General features: G+C 44.4%; 1 protein-coding gene and 1 pseudogene across 12 annotated transcripts in view; both read left to right on the top strand.

The window, feature by feature from the left end:
• MCF2L2 (MCF.2 cell line derived transforming sequence-like 2) overlaps positions 1-15123 on the top strand; it is a 261068-nt gene that overhangs the window by 236518 nt on the left and 9427 nt on the right. The window lies entirely within an intron of this gene.
• On the top strand, positions 8517-9972 carry LOC136379882 (zinc finger CCCH domain-containing protein 15-like; annotated as a pseudogene).

Raw genomic sequence — 15123 nt, forward strand, 5'->3', positions numbered from 1 at the left:
AACTTTGCTCCAATGAAGCCTTGGCTGCGGGAGGGGAAGAGGGAGACAGAGAGGAAGGAGAGGGGGAGGGGTGGAGAAGCAGATGGGCGCCTCTCCTGTGTGCCCTGGCCGGGAATCGAACCCAGGACTCCTGCACACCAGGCCGACGCTCTACCACTAAGCCAACCGGCCAGGGCCGGTCCCAGCCCCTTTTTACAGACAGGCAAACTGAGGGTCAATTTCACACAGCTTTTCGGCAGCGGAACCAGGTCTTCTGAGCCTGGCTAACCATATGGCATCTGATGAAATGTCACCATGAGTAATGCCAACCGCGAGGGCCCTAGGAATAAGCAGGAGCGCGGGCCTTGGGTTGGTCCCTGACAGACAGGACTCCAGGGCAGTACACAGACCCCGGGGGCATCAAGCAACAGGAGAAGGAGGTTTTGAAGTTTCCAAGGGGAATACCAGGACCTTACATCTGTCCAGCACTTTACAAAACCCTGACACAAACAACATCATCACCCCAGTTCATTCTCACACTGCCCTACGCCACCTTTACAGGGATCACTGGTGATAATAACTATGCTTTCTGGGCAAGGTATACAGGGGCCCTGGCCACATGGGCTCAAGGTGACAGGAAGGACACTGGCAGATGCTGAGGAATGTGGCAGGGCCTCTGGAGACAGCCAGACAGAAGGGACCTTGTGCCTAGAGGGAGTCAGCGTCAGTTAGGGCTTGGGCAGGGAAGAGTAGAGTGTGACCTGATGGGTGAGACACAGCAGTGTGACGATTCAAGGAGGGAGGCGGGCTTTGTGGTTTGGAACCACCTCTTTATCTGTGGCCTGACCACCTGTGACCAGGAGGCCCAGGGAGAGACCGGGGGAAACATCATGCTCTCCGGGAAGGCCTCGGGCGCAGGCAGAGCTGAGGGCAGCGTGGTGGGTGCTGGGCTGCAGTGCAGAGTGCAAAGTGTGGGCCGGGGAAATCCAGGCCACACAGCCCGTCCTCGCTCCTGGGCAACTCATGGCAGTCACATGGGCAGTAAAGGGAGGACCCAGGAGCCTTTGAAAGTCACTTAGCTGCCTGTGGGTGAGTGTGTTCAGTGATGATTTGGAGCCTTGCCTGAGGGGTTCAAGGATAGACCGGAAGGAAATGAGATGGAGAGGGAGGCCCCGTAAATGTGTGCCAGGCGGGGGAGTTTGGCTGGTGTGCTGGTGACGGCAGTGGGGGCGGGGGAGTTTGGCTGGTGTGCTGGTGACGGCAGTGGGGGCCACTGGAGGCGGAGACCTGGAGGGGTTCTAATAGCTGGGACAACACCTGAGCGAAGAATGTGATTCTTATCACTGCCCCTGAAACAACTGGTCCTTCCCTTGCCAAATCAGATCATTTGGGGTCAGGTGAAAAAATGAGCTCTAATATGCACATCATTTCTTCCTTAATTCAAGGCTAATGGAGCTAACTATGGAAAGTGGGAGGGACCCAGAGTCAAGGCACATAGGGAATGCAGCAGAATGGGCAGAGACACAGGGGAGGACGCCGGGTCAAGTCCGCCAGGCCTGCAGAAATGTCTTCTGAATTACTAGGAAGAGAAGACTGAAATCTACACACTTTCATATATGGTTACAGTAGTCTCTGTGTGTGTGTATATGTGTAAAAACCAATATGTAAAATCCATTCAAATTGGCTTATATTTGAGAGTGCTAAAAAGAGTTCTCAAGTCAAGGGAATCTGCAGTTTGAAGCAAGTGCTAGGTGTGTACTAATTTCTTTTTTAAAGTGTCAAATATTATAGATAGTCCATATTAATTCTACATGATTTCTTCTATTGGGTTTTTTTTTTAGCACTTAGCGTGTTACAAGGGATTTTTAATTAAATAGGCCCTTGGCTGGGTGCCTCAGTTGCTTGAAGCATTGTTATTCTGATACACCAAAGTCATGGGTTTGAGCCCCAGTTGGGGCACATACAAGAATCAACCAATGAATACATGAATGGATGAAGCAGCAAATCAATGTCTGTCTCTCTGTCTCTCTCTCTCTCTCTCTCTGTCATTCTCTCTCTCTAAAATCAATGTTTAAGAAAAATATTTTTTAAATGGGTTCCCCAACCCCACTGCCAGCCTAAGGTATCTTTCCTAATGCTTGTTTGCTGTATCGTCAGTTGAGGTCATACCTGTCATTTGAAAGCTCCCTTAATTACCCTTATTTCTAATGGTTTTCTTGAGCTTCCTTACAAGAACCTCCACTTCTACTGCTGTTTTCACCGGCTGCCCTGTCTCCTACTTTGCAGAGTAGGCAATTACACCCTCTAATGTAAACTGTTCAGCTTCCCTCTTTCCCTGTCTTCATTCTCCTTCTCTCCATTCCTCCACTGTCACCTGCTTCCAGGGTTAAGTTCTCACTGAGCTCCGCCCCCATCTGTCCCGCCCACTGGGAAACTTTCTCATCTATAATTCCTCTCCCAGTGCAAGGAACTCCGGGGGTATTTAATAAGTGCTTGTTGAGTGGACTTACAGACTGTGGTCCAGTTCTGGTGTGGGAGCCCGCTTAGTGTTTCCAGGCCCAGTCGGCCTGGTGCTAACAGAGGCAACCCTGACCTGAAACAAAGTGATGAGAGTGGCAGGAAGGGCTGGGGCTCTGGAGGCCGCTGCGTCCCTCTCCCTCCCCTCTGTGCCCGCGCTCTTACAAAGCACTCTAGTACAGAATTTAACGTGCTATATTATAACTTCATGAGTTTTTTTCCTCTCCACCAAACCATGAATTCCTCTTCTAGAACATGGAAGTTGTCTTATTAGTCTGAGCTCCCCTCAGGCCTCATATTAAACAAGGGCCCAGGACTCGTATAGCCACTCAGTAAATGTTTGGTGAATAAACAAGTAAAAGAACTCATTGAATAATCACATCAGACCAGCAAACTACTCTCTCTGATGAAGTTTAGCTCAAGGCACATTTTATTTATCTCTGACCTCCAGTGCCCAGTGACTGTTTATTTTTTGAGCTAGTCTAACCCAAAAGGGTTACTATAATAGTTGGCATTTCAGGACAGGGTAGAGGAAAGCATAGAACTATTGTGAGCCAGTCTATGGCCATACCACCCTGAACGCACCCGACCTCGTCTGATCTTGGAAGCTAAGCAGGGTCGGGCCTGGTTAGTACTTGGATGGGAGAACTATTGTGAGCCAATGAAACAGCTTTGAAGCAGAAGAAGGGGAATTCCTCCCTCTCACCTCTCCCGCTTTAAGACTGGCAACCAGTTAAATGTTATAGTATGATCCAGCAAGTGGTGTCTTTTGAACATTCCCTTGTTGAATGTCATAGAGCCAGGCAGGTCCCAGCTCAAGTGAAGGAGGAAGGAGAAGGAGGTCCTGAGACCAGGAGAACCACGGTGAGCCAGCAGCACTCCAGCTAGTGCAGGGAGGAGCACTGCGCCATGCTTCCCGGTGTTGTTCTTGTTCGTGTACAGTTCTCTGAAGTAAAGGGAAGAAAGTGGAATTTGTGCCCTGGACTGAAATCTGGGAAGGAAGACCGAGTCCCCAGCACATGTGGGATTAAATGATCCAGTGATAGAGTGGGGCATGGAAGAAAGGCTCATTCCAGCAGCTTGGAAACTGAGGAAGGCATTACCTGAGTGTTGGCCCTTCCTTGATTATGTGACTGAAAAGAAAGGTATAACATTGATTCCTGTTTTTCATTTGCATGGATCTAATTAGACCAGAATTGAAATGAAGGACAAATGTTTCACATTGAGAAGAGCTCCCTCTTTGGAGAAGCTGACCTCTTAAGGAAATGGGTAGGGATAAGAGGATGGCCAGATGTCACCTTGGGAATAAAGACACAGAATGGTGGCCCTCTACTTCTTTTTCTATCCTGGATGTATGGATTTCATTTCTCAAAGATTTTCAAGGAAAGGTTAGGAGCACTTCATCTAGTTCCTTCCCCGCAAGACTTCACCTCTAAATCTTGTGTGTGTCAGTTTTCTGGCTGGCAGAATTGGGTATGGGAGCAAATAGAAAAATGTTTTATATGTTTATGGGGCTTTGAATGTGCTGTTTTTGTTGTCATCTTTTTTTCCTTGCCTATTTAAACTAAAGGTAATTTCCCAAAAGATCTTTAACTTTATGCTTTACTGCTGCCCACAATCTGGTTTGAGCAAAAAAGCTTACCAGCTTGGACCCAAGGTCGCTGGCTCAAGCAAGGGGTTACTCGGTCTGCTGAAGGCCCACAGTCAAGGCACATATGAGAAAGCAATCAATGAACAACTCAGGTGTTGCAACAAAAAACTGATGATTGATGCTTCTCATCTCTCTCTTTTCCTGTCTGTCTGTCCCTGTCTATCCCTCTCTCTGACTCTCTCTGTCTCTGTAAAAAAAAAAAAAAGTCAGAGAAAAAGGACGTTGGAGACAAGTTCAGGGGGTTAGTCCAGGACAAGCTGCTGCTCTCCTGGTTGCAAATCTGTGGGGACTCTTAGAGTTTAGAAGAAGGAAGCAAAAGTATACGCACAAGAAAAGGAAGGTGTAGGTATGCGCCAAAGAGAGCACGCTGCCTTTCTTTATCTTAAGGGTGTTTGTTTTCTAAAGGTGGAAATTTTAAGGGAGGTCTCAGAGAAGGATCTCAATAGAATATTCATCAGCTTTCCAGGTATGTCCTTCAATATGCTGATTCCTTTAAATGAGGGTACAGAGGGGTCAGAGTCATTCTTTGGTCACTTTAATCTTCAAAAGATGTCACCAAAGAGGTACCTGGACTGAGGTGGGTCTGCCTCAGAGTGGTCTGTAATGTGTAAAGAATTTGCTCCTAAGTGTCCTTTGTTAGGGAAGATGAGCCCTTGTAATTTATTATCTGGCTATGAATTTCTCAATCAGTTTACTCAGCTGTCTGCCTCAGTTTCCCCATTCCACTTGTGAAGGAATTTTCCTAGCTTCTTGCTATCTGCCTCATTGTGAAAGTTTTATGTTTTGTTTTCCATGAGGACTTTGTATTGGCTTGTGAAAAACATTTTAAAGAAAAGGTAAAATAATATTTTCATTTGCTAAGTAATTGGCTTTATCCCCCAATACTGTCTCTGATCAAGTCACAGCCTGGCTTCCTTTTCTATTTTAAAAACCTCAAAATGAAGGAAGACCCTGGTATTGGACACCTCTTTCAGGTGGGGCCCTATTGATGAGTAAAGTATGTGTTCAGAATTCCATTTTCAACTTGGTAGGTTATTTAATAGGAGGCTCTTCAGATTCTCAAGGACTATTAGAAAATTAAGCCTATCGACCTTATCTAGTCATAAAGTATGTTTTGTTCCTTTTCTCATGTGCCAAGAACCCCCTAAAGAGACCCTAAGAGACCTTATGCTTGAGGACAGAGGGTCAACATTGGCTCAGTCTTCAAATTTGCAGATATAACCCAGCTGATAGAGTTAAAACTCCTCCTTCACCCAAAACATAAGGATGTAGATTTTTTCCTGCTGTCTCTAGTCTACTATTAAAGGTCACCAGACCCAAAGGTGCGAAGGGAGCAGGAGAATGGGATACATTTAGTCTACACTCGGTTGTGTACTATGTCCATATAGGTGTGTGTATCTGTGTGCGTGTGCACACCTGCACGCACACACTTTCAGTGCTTGGAAAGCACACTGATTTCAGGAGACAGAAAAATAACAGAACTATTAAGTTGATGTGAGCTTTGGTGACTTCTTCACTTGTTCAGGTCACAAAAACCAGTCAGTTCATCAGAGATTGGCCAAATCTAAAACAACAACAGCAACAACAAAGAAAATTCAGCTAAGTTGTGAAAAGTAGTCAATACAATAAATACCAAATGCTGGTGAGAATGTGGAGCAACAGGATCTCTCGTTCATTACTGGTGGGAATGCAAAATGATACAGACAGTTTGGCAGTTCCTTTCAAGGTTTTGCCGTGTGGCCCAGCCATCATACTCCTTGGTATTTACCCAAATGAGTTGCAAACTACGGTACCTCCGTACAATGGGATATCATTCAGCAATAAAAATAAGTGAGCTACCAAGTCATAACAGACATGGAGGAAACAAATGTATATTGCTAAGTAAAAGAAGTCAGTCTAAAACAATTATTTAATTTATTGATCTGAAAGAGAGAAAGGTAGGGAGAGAAAGAGAGAGAGAGAAAGGGAAGGGAGGGAGAAAGACATGGGTTTGCTGTTGCTGTGCCTCCTACATGTCCTGGCCCCCTGGGCGGACAGCAATGGCCCACTTCACCTTGTTGGAAGACAGCCGCTTCTCCCCACCCCCTCCAAAGTTATGCAGAAGCCTCAGATGAGATGTACAAGATAAGGCTTGCCCTTCTCAGTATCTGTCCCTACCTCCCTTCCCAGTCCCTTCCAGCACAATACCTAGCAGCAAATTACAACATGATATGACTCATGAAGAGGCACATAGACCTTTGGACATGAGCTCAAAATGTGAGGATCTTTGGATCATGCGTTATGCCCACCAGAGAATATCCATTGCAGCTACCAAACAATCAAGTGGGCTGGATGGCTCAGCCAACAAGTGGCAGCCAGCTTCTTTCTCAGCTCCCCAGGGTCTGTACAATGGGCTCATGAATGCAGAAATCGTGGCAGCAGAATGGGAGGCTGTGCCTGGGACCAGCAGCAGGGGCTTTGCTCCCTGTCCTCAAGACTGACCTAGCTACTGCCCCTGATGACTGCTTAATCTGCCAGCACGGAGATTGATGCTGAGCCCCGGTGGATACCATCTGTAAAGCCAGTAGCCAGGGCCACCATCACAGCCGCCTGGCCCATGCAGGTTCGCATTTGATTCGGACAGATGGTAATGAAACAACGGAGCCAAGAACTGGTGGGCCATTAGCTTTAATCCTAGCTTGCACCCGGTGGGCAAGAAATACACACAGTGGGAAAACACTTCCCTTTCCATTCAGGGCTCCCAAAGCCACTGACTTATCCGAGTTTTCTAGAATCAAAGGTTTGTACCTCACCAGCTTTATTCACCTCTGTTCCCCATCTCCTCTCTGCACAAACTGTGCACAAACTGGCTTCTCCTTCAGCACTCTGCCATTTTGGCTGCTTCTCCTCTTCTCCACGTGGTCTTTCTCTGTTCTCCTCTCTAATGCTAATCTCAGGAACTGAGAGAGAGCAAGCTCCCGGTCTGCCCCATTTTATAGTGTAGAAGTTCAAACCTTTAATCCAATATACAAACAAGGAAGTCTCTGATACAAAGTCACTTAGGGTGAGAAAGGCTTAGTTTTAAAACTAAGCCTTAGGGTATAATGACCCTGCCTGCTTACAGCCTTTCCCCTCACCCAATGCAAACTATAAGCGAGCAAACCTATATATCATATTTACAAACTTATTTGACCAACACTGTCCCTTAAGGAGAACAGCTGGTTTCATGAGACTCCCTCCAGGCTGGGAAGTTGTTATAAGTACCGTACCCCAGATTCTGAAAGGCACCGTACCTCACTCCATCAGGTTTACGTAGAGACACCCAGTCCAGATGAATTTTGAAGAGTTTTATTAAAGGAGGAGATTTATTAAATATGCCGGCCGCATATGGCTGACACGGGGCAGCAGACCCAAATCGTGCAGTTCCAAAAATAGTTCAGGGGCTGCTTATATACCCTTGATCACACACAGGCGGGGGAGAGCATGACATCATGGCACAAGCTTACAACATTTGTTTAGGGGATACACAGAAACATTAAGATTTTTAAGGTAACACAATTAAAGATGTTTAAAAATCTCTTAGGGCTCATCTTTCCTCACTAGCCTAGAGGTGTTTTACTCTCAAGATTCCAGGAAGGGGGAGGAACTACAATCAATGCAAGGTGGTATGTAAATTCTATCTCCCATTGAAAGAGAAGAAATTTCTTGGTTAACCTTTATTTTAGATTTAAAACTAAATGGCCCATTGTTTCTTGCAAGCCAGAACCTTCTACATTCTTCTCCCTCCCCTCCCCAAAGGAGGGACGGGACAGGAAAGCCTGATGGGAAAGCCCAACCTTTCCTCCCAGAATATCAATATTAATTTGTCATCTCTTTGGTACCTTACAACAAAGTATAGTGATTCATCATGAGTGGGGTTGACACTTGTGCTTTCCTGTGCACAGTGCCTAAGTCAGCATCACTGTCTAGGGGCTCATATAGTGTCTGATCCACCATAGAACATTGCTTTGATTGAGAGACTCAGTCATGGGCACATGATCACAGAATCAATCCACCAATCCTATCACACATTACCCCATTCGGAAGTGGCCAGCCTGAAAGAGCCATGGAGTAGCCTTTTGAAAGTAGCAGCATTAGACATGACACTGCGGGGTCTGGATGCTGATTTCAGGATGTATAATATACCTTAAACCAGTGGCCATTTTTATACCCCTAGTAGACAGAATATATGGATCTGGGGGCCAAGAGGTCAAATCCCTTGTGACCTCATTCATTATCACACTTGGATCAAATTTGCACATGGGGACTTCCTCCTCCTGCTGCCGCGGGGCCAGAAACCCTGACAGTGTCCAGCTGCGCCTACGTCTGGCTGGTGCCACCTGCTTCCGCAATGCCCCCCAGGAAACAAGCTCAGGCCGGGGCAGCAAAAAGGCAGAGCAGAAAAAAAAGGAGATTATCAAAGATAAAACTGTTGGTCTAAAGAATAAGAAAGGAGCAAAGCAACAAGTGTATCAAGGCTGTCACTCATCAAGCTAAATTTGGTCAGCAAAATCCACGTCAGGTAGCAAAGTGAAGTGGAAAAGAAGTTAAAGAAAGATGACAAGAAGAAAGAATTGCAAGAGCTAAATGAACTGTTTAAGCCTATAGTTGCTGCTCAGAAAATCAGTAAAGGTGCAGATCCCAAATCTGTAGTATGTGCATTCTTCAAGCAAGGACAGTGTAACCTAAAGAAAAGTGTAAGTTCTCCCATACCTCACTCTGGAGAGAAAGTGTGCAAAGCGAAGTGTTTACATTGATGAAGAACTTGAAAAAGATACTATGGGCCTGATCTGTGGTGGCGCAGTGGATAAAGTGTTGACCTGGAAACACTGAGGTCACCAGTTCAAAACCCTGGACCTGCCTGGTCAAGGCACATATGGGAGTTGATGCAACCTACTCCTCCCCCCTTCTCTCTCTCTTTTTCTCTCTCCTCTCTAAAATGAATAAGTAAATAAAAATATTTTTAAAAAAAGATACTATGGATATTTGGGATGAGAAAAAACTGGAAGAAGTAGTAAACAAGAAGCACAGTGAGGCAGAAAAGAAAATACCAAAAACTCAAATAGTGTGCGAGTATTTCCTTGAAGCTATTGAAAACAACAAATATGGCTGATTTGGTGTATGCCCTGGAGGGGGTGATGTTTGCATGTATCGTCATGCACTTCCTCCTGGATTTCTATTGAAGAAAGATAAAAAGAAAGAAGAGCAGGAAGATGAAATTTCATTAGAAAATCGAATTGAAAGAGAGCGTTTTGCCCTAGGTCCAAATGTTATCAAAATTACTCTAGAATCTTTTTCTTTTGTGGAAGAAAAGGAAAAGACAAGAAAAGATTGATAAACTTGAGCAAGATTTGGAAAGAAGAAAAGCAGACTTCAAAGCAGGGAAAGCATTAGTGATCAGTGGTCCTGAAGTGTTTGAATTTTGTCCTGAACTGGTTAATGATGATGATGAAGAAGCAGATAATACTACACCCAGGGAACAGGTGGTGATGGTTGATGATTCAGTGAGCATTAATGACATAGATTTAAACCTGTACATCCCATGGGACGTAGACGAGAGAGGGATTACGGTAGCCAGTCTTGAAAGATTCAGCACATAAACTTCAGAAAAAAATGAAAACAAATGAAGTGAAGCTTCCGGAGGTAGGGCTGGAAATGGTGAAGGAAGTGATTTAGAAGAGGACACCAAAGGGGAGGGACAGAAAAATGGGGTCATCGATGCTGTTCCTGTTGATGAAAATCTTTTTACCGGGGAAGGTTTGGGTGAACTAGAAGAATAATAAAACACACTTGATTTCGAAGAATGACACCAAACAAATCAGTGAAAAATTAAACCAGCTCATCATGAATTGAAATCGACAACATTAATGTTTTTTCCACCTAGACTTCTTCAGCAGGTTGTTTATTTATTTATTTTTTATTTTTTTATTTTTTTTTCAGTTTTCTGAAGCTGGAAACAGGGAGAGACAGTCAGACAGACTCCCGCATGCGCCCGACCGGGATCCACCCGGCATGCCCACCAGGGGCGACGCTCTGCCCACCAGGGGGCGATGCTCTGCCCATCCTGGGCGTCGCCATGTTGCGACCAGAGCCACTCTAGCGCCTGAGGCAGAGGCCACAGAGCCATCCCCAGCGCCCGGGCCATCTTTGGTCCAATGGAGCCTTGGCTGCGGGAGGGGAAGAGAGAGACAGAGAGGAAAGCGCGGCAGAGGGGTGGAGAAGCAAATGGGCGCTTCTCCTGTGTGCCCTGGCCGGAATCGAACCCGGGTCCTCCACACGCTAGGCCGACGCTCTACCGCTGAGCCAACCGGCCAGGGCTCCGGTTGTTTATTTTTCATGCTGATTTTGGAGGGCTTACTCACCTCCAGAAAAGGAATATTCTCCTTACGTCTTGTCTTCTGACTTTGGCTACATCTCATAGTAAGTTCAGAGTAGTTCATTATAAATTGACAATATGGTCATTGCAGAAAAAGAAAAAGATTGATTGTTGTAACTGTCTACTCAGATAGGAAGTGTTACTGCTTTTCCAGCTTTTGATTTTCATTTGGTATGTATTTACTACAAGGACAGCATAAATTTAAATTTAAAATACCCTTTATTTAATGCAGTTTTTAATGGGTGATTTTATTTCTTCTGTATTTATGTTTAAAAGACTGCCTAAAATATGAGTGCTGTACTTCATAAAGGAAACTGCATATGCAGATTCAGTGTTGTATGTCTTTGGACAATTAAATGGACATTTAAAGTGAAACTTCTTTAATCTGACAGGATCAGCTGCAATGCCCTGTGATAAACTGTTTTAAACTTATTCCTCTTCTTTTTTGCCAAAAAAGTTATAAATAAGGCTCACCATACACTAAAAAAAAAATTGCAAATGGGAAATTTGTCCTCCCATCCCTGCAATTTTAGTCTTAGTGGATCTAGAGGTGTGGGTTCCCAAGAAGAACATTTCCAACAGGAGACACCGTCAGAGACCGACTGAAGTCTGTATCTGCCACCTGCTGCTGCAGTTGGTCTGCAGGTTCTACCCTTGAGTCGCCATCTCCCACTAATCTACGTCCTCCCCTTTCTTACCTGGCAATTCTGCTGGTGGCAGGCATAGTGGGCGTCCCATGCTCTTGTCTGGCTATTGTTCTTTAACTTGCCCATTTACAGTTACAAGTGGGCCAGGAGTATTGGGAAACGTGTCAGTGAGTCACCAGAGCACCAGACACCTTCCTCTCGGATTCTGTTGTTGTCAATTAGTGTTCCAACGCATTTACCTAGAGACACCAAGTCCAGATGAATTTTGAGGAGTTTTATTAATAGGAGATTTATTAATAAGCCGGCTGCATATGACAAACACGGGGTATAGCTGACCCAAATAGTGCCGTCCAATATAGCTCTGAGGCAGGTTATATACACTTGATCACACACAGGTTGGTGGGGAAAGGGAGGGGGGGAGCATGATATTAAGCTTATAACATCCATCTATAGGATTTATAAAAAACATTCCTATATATTAAAACTTATAAGGTAACACAATAACGAAGGATGTCGTTTGATATATTAAAAGACAGTCTTAAATCTTTTAGTGTCCATCTGCCATTCCTTTATCTAGAGGTATATACATTAATCACACATTTTTAGGATGGGAGAGGGGCTTACATGATGTCAGGGAATGAGTGTTTGTAAATTGCCCATTAAGAAAGAAAGGGGAAGAGGAAAGGGCTTGCCTGATCTCTCTTCCCTTCCTCCACCTGGCTTGGTGTTTACCTTCTTCCTCACAGGTGTGGGGGGAGGGAGGGAATCCAAGTCTCCTTCCCACTTCCGTTCAAAACCCAGCACAAAACCTCTCCATTTACAATGCAGTGCTGTCGTCCATCCTGAGCTGGTGCAGATCACACACAAGTATAAAAATCATATTTACAAAACCTCTCTGAATGCTTGGCCTAAATTAAAAAATGCCCTTTAAGCTTCCTAGTAAAAAGGGGCTTCCTAACACAGTATGTCTCTGCAAGCCAGGAAACTCCCACATTCCTCTCCCCTCACTCTACAGAAAGGAGAGGGCAAGAAACCTGACTCTTTCTCCTAAAATATTAATATTAATTTTTCCATTCTTTGGTACCTTACCACACTATGAAGTAAGCACCTGACATTCTCCTGATGATCAGTACCAATTACTTCCTCTAGCATAGCGACTACTTACTTTGCCTGGTGGTCTACTGGCATGAGGACAAAGTAGTAGGATTCCTCATGCCAGTAACAATAATGCCGGGGTGGAGGAAGGTGGTAAGGTGTGAATTCTCCTAAGAACCTAAGCAATTTCATGATGGATAGTGTTGTTCAAATAAGTTTGTAAATATGATATATAGGTTTGCTCGCTTATAGTTTGCATTGGGTGTGGGGAACAGGCTGTAAGCAGGCAGGGGCATTATACCTCAAGGCTTAGTTTTAAGACTAAGCCTTTCCCACCCTGGGGTGGTGCACTCTCATGAGGAATCACTTTGTACCAGAGACTTCCTTGTTTGTATATTGGATTAAAGGTTTGGATTTTTACACTATAAAGTGGGGCAGACCAGAGCTTGCTTTCTCTGTTCCTGAGATTAGCATTAGAGAGGAGAGCAGAGAAAGACCACGTGGAGGAGAGGAGAAGCAGCCAAGATGGTGGAGTGCTGAGGGAGAAGCCAGTTTGTGCAGAGTTTGTGCAGAGGGGAGGAGATGGGGAACAGAGGTGAATGAGATTGGTGAGTTTAGAAACCTTTGATTCTAGGAAACTTGGATAAGTCAGTGGCTTTGGGAGCTCTGAATGGAAAGGGAAGTGTTTTCCCACTGTGTGTATTTCTTGCCCGTCAGGTGCAAGCTAGGATTAAAGCTAATAGCCCACCCGTTCTTGGCTCCATTGTTTCATTACTGTCTGTCTGAATCAAATGCGAACCTGCTTGGGCCAGGTGGCTGTGATGGTGGCTGTGGCTGCTGGCTTTACAGATGGTCACAGAGCAGATGAGCGAGCATGCTATTTCTGGTGCTGTTGCTTAGCGTAAAGGAGTTAAGCTAATAGTGTTTTACTAGTTTGAATCGTGCTACAAATTTTAAATTCTGAATTCAGTTTTTGTCCTCAATCAGCAAAGTCTTGACCACTGAAAGAGACATAAAATTCAAATAACCATTCTGCAAGAGATATATTAGAGAAAGAGCTGTCTGCTAACTGTTGAGAGCCACAGACCTATTTGTGGTCCCATGTCTGGCCCTCAGTGTCTTGGGGTGAAGGGGACTGCTTTAATATCTGTGAACCATCTAGTGTAGAACTTAAGGGTTGTTTTCCGATTTTTGTGGGATTTCCTTTTAGGCCTAGATAATGTAGTTAGTTCCATTATATTTATTATTGCCTTATTGTTATTAAAAGTTATTTCATGCATTCTTATAATAAAGAAAATTACTTCTAGCAAACAGTAATTCTGGTGAGATTGGGGATTATACATAGCTGATCAATTGGTTTTAACTATTTTATGTTTTCTTTTCTACATATAAAAAGTATATATATGTAAATTATCAAAAATTTAGAATATGCAGAAATAAGAATGTAAATCAGACATAACCAAGATACCACTGTAAATATTTTATCCCAGAATTTTTGTCTATAGAAATGCATATTTTTTAAAAAATTGGAGCTATACAAATTTTAGGGGGGGGGAGTGCTTTGTATTGTAGTCTTATTGAAAAACTCCCATTAACTCTGAGGAAATGAACAAGGCTTTGGCTGAACCCGACTAGAAACATCAGCTGGTCCTCCCCACCTACCACCCTGCTGTAAGTTTATACCAACCCAGAATGTCTGAGGGCCTCTGGTTGCTGAGCTGAGCTAGAAGGTCGTTGCTCAGTTGTGAAATTTCTTTGACCCCATTTCCTAGCAGCTTTCAAAGTCTAAGACAGCCGGTTCAGACCTCTTTAGGAGCTGACAGCGACACTAAAAACAGAAATATGCAAGCAATCAAGAAAGCAAGAGAGGCCACGAGAATATGTGGAATCTGAGAATCCTTAATTGAATGCTTAGGAGCTATTCCCTTCCTCTGGTACAAAGACAAGGTTGCAAAGGAAAGAAACACACACAGACCGGCCTTGATGTCCAAGTTTACACTCTGGGCCACCAAGCAAGATATTTATCCAGTTTAGTACCCAAGAAAGCATCCTAGAGATAGCTCCTCTGTGAGCTCTGGAGAGCTTCTGGGGTGGTTAGGCAGAAAGCGGCCCTTTGGGCTAACTGCAAGGCGGGGGAGTACAGCCCAGCAGTTAGGGGTTCCGGCTTCATCTCTGGATGAATTACTTAATCTCTTGGTGCTTAAAGTTCTTGTCAAGTTATTTTACCAAGTGGAGGTTGTACTGTATAGTCTTCCCATGAGAATTAAATGAGATAATCCAGGCATATTGTTAGCATATTCCTTTGGCAACTAGTCCCCATTTTTGTCCCTCCAGGGCCCTAGGCGTTGCTATGGCATCGCTCCACCTCTCAGCCCCCAAGTGAAAATGAGGTATTTTAGTTCCTGTGATAGAGATGGTCCTTAAAAAGTTTTTGCATGATAGTAAGGAATGGAGAAAAATCTAGTTTGAAAGAAAATAGAAGTAATTTGTGCTTTTGAAATCTATTAGGTAGCAAGTAGCAGATCTGTAGTGGTCCCTTTGCGCCATCTAGTGTACAGAAAGGGAAAAGCCAAGATTTTATCTTCCAAGTCTAATTTGCCAAAAAAGTAGTTCTTTTAAAATTTTATTTTATTGATTGATTTTTAGAGAGACAGAGTGAGGAAGGGGGGAGGGAGGGAAGGAGAAGCATTCATTTGTTCCACTTAGCTGTGTATTCATTTCCCACGTGTGCCCTTACAGGGGATGGAACCTGAGGGGAGGTTGCAGGGCCTCTAACCCAGCTAACTGGCCACAGCAAAAACATGTATTCTGATAAGGATAATTTAAACTCACTAATGCGT

This window comes from Saccopteryx leptura, chromosome 8 (assembly GCF_036850995.1).
Source record: "Saccopteryx leptura isolate mSacLep1 chromosome 8, mSacLep1_pri_phased_curated, whole genome shotgun sequence".
Taxonomy (NCBI): Eukaryota; Metazoa; Chordata; class Mammalia; order Chiroptera; family Emballonuridae; genus Saccopteryx; species Saccopteryx leptura.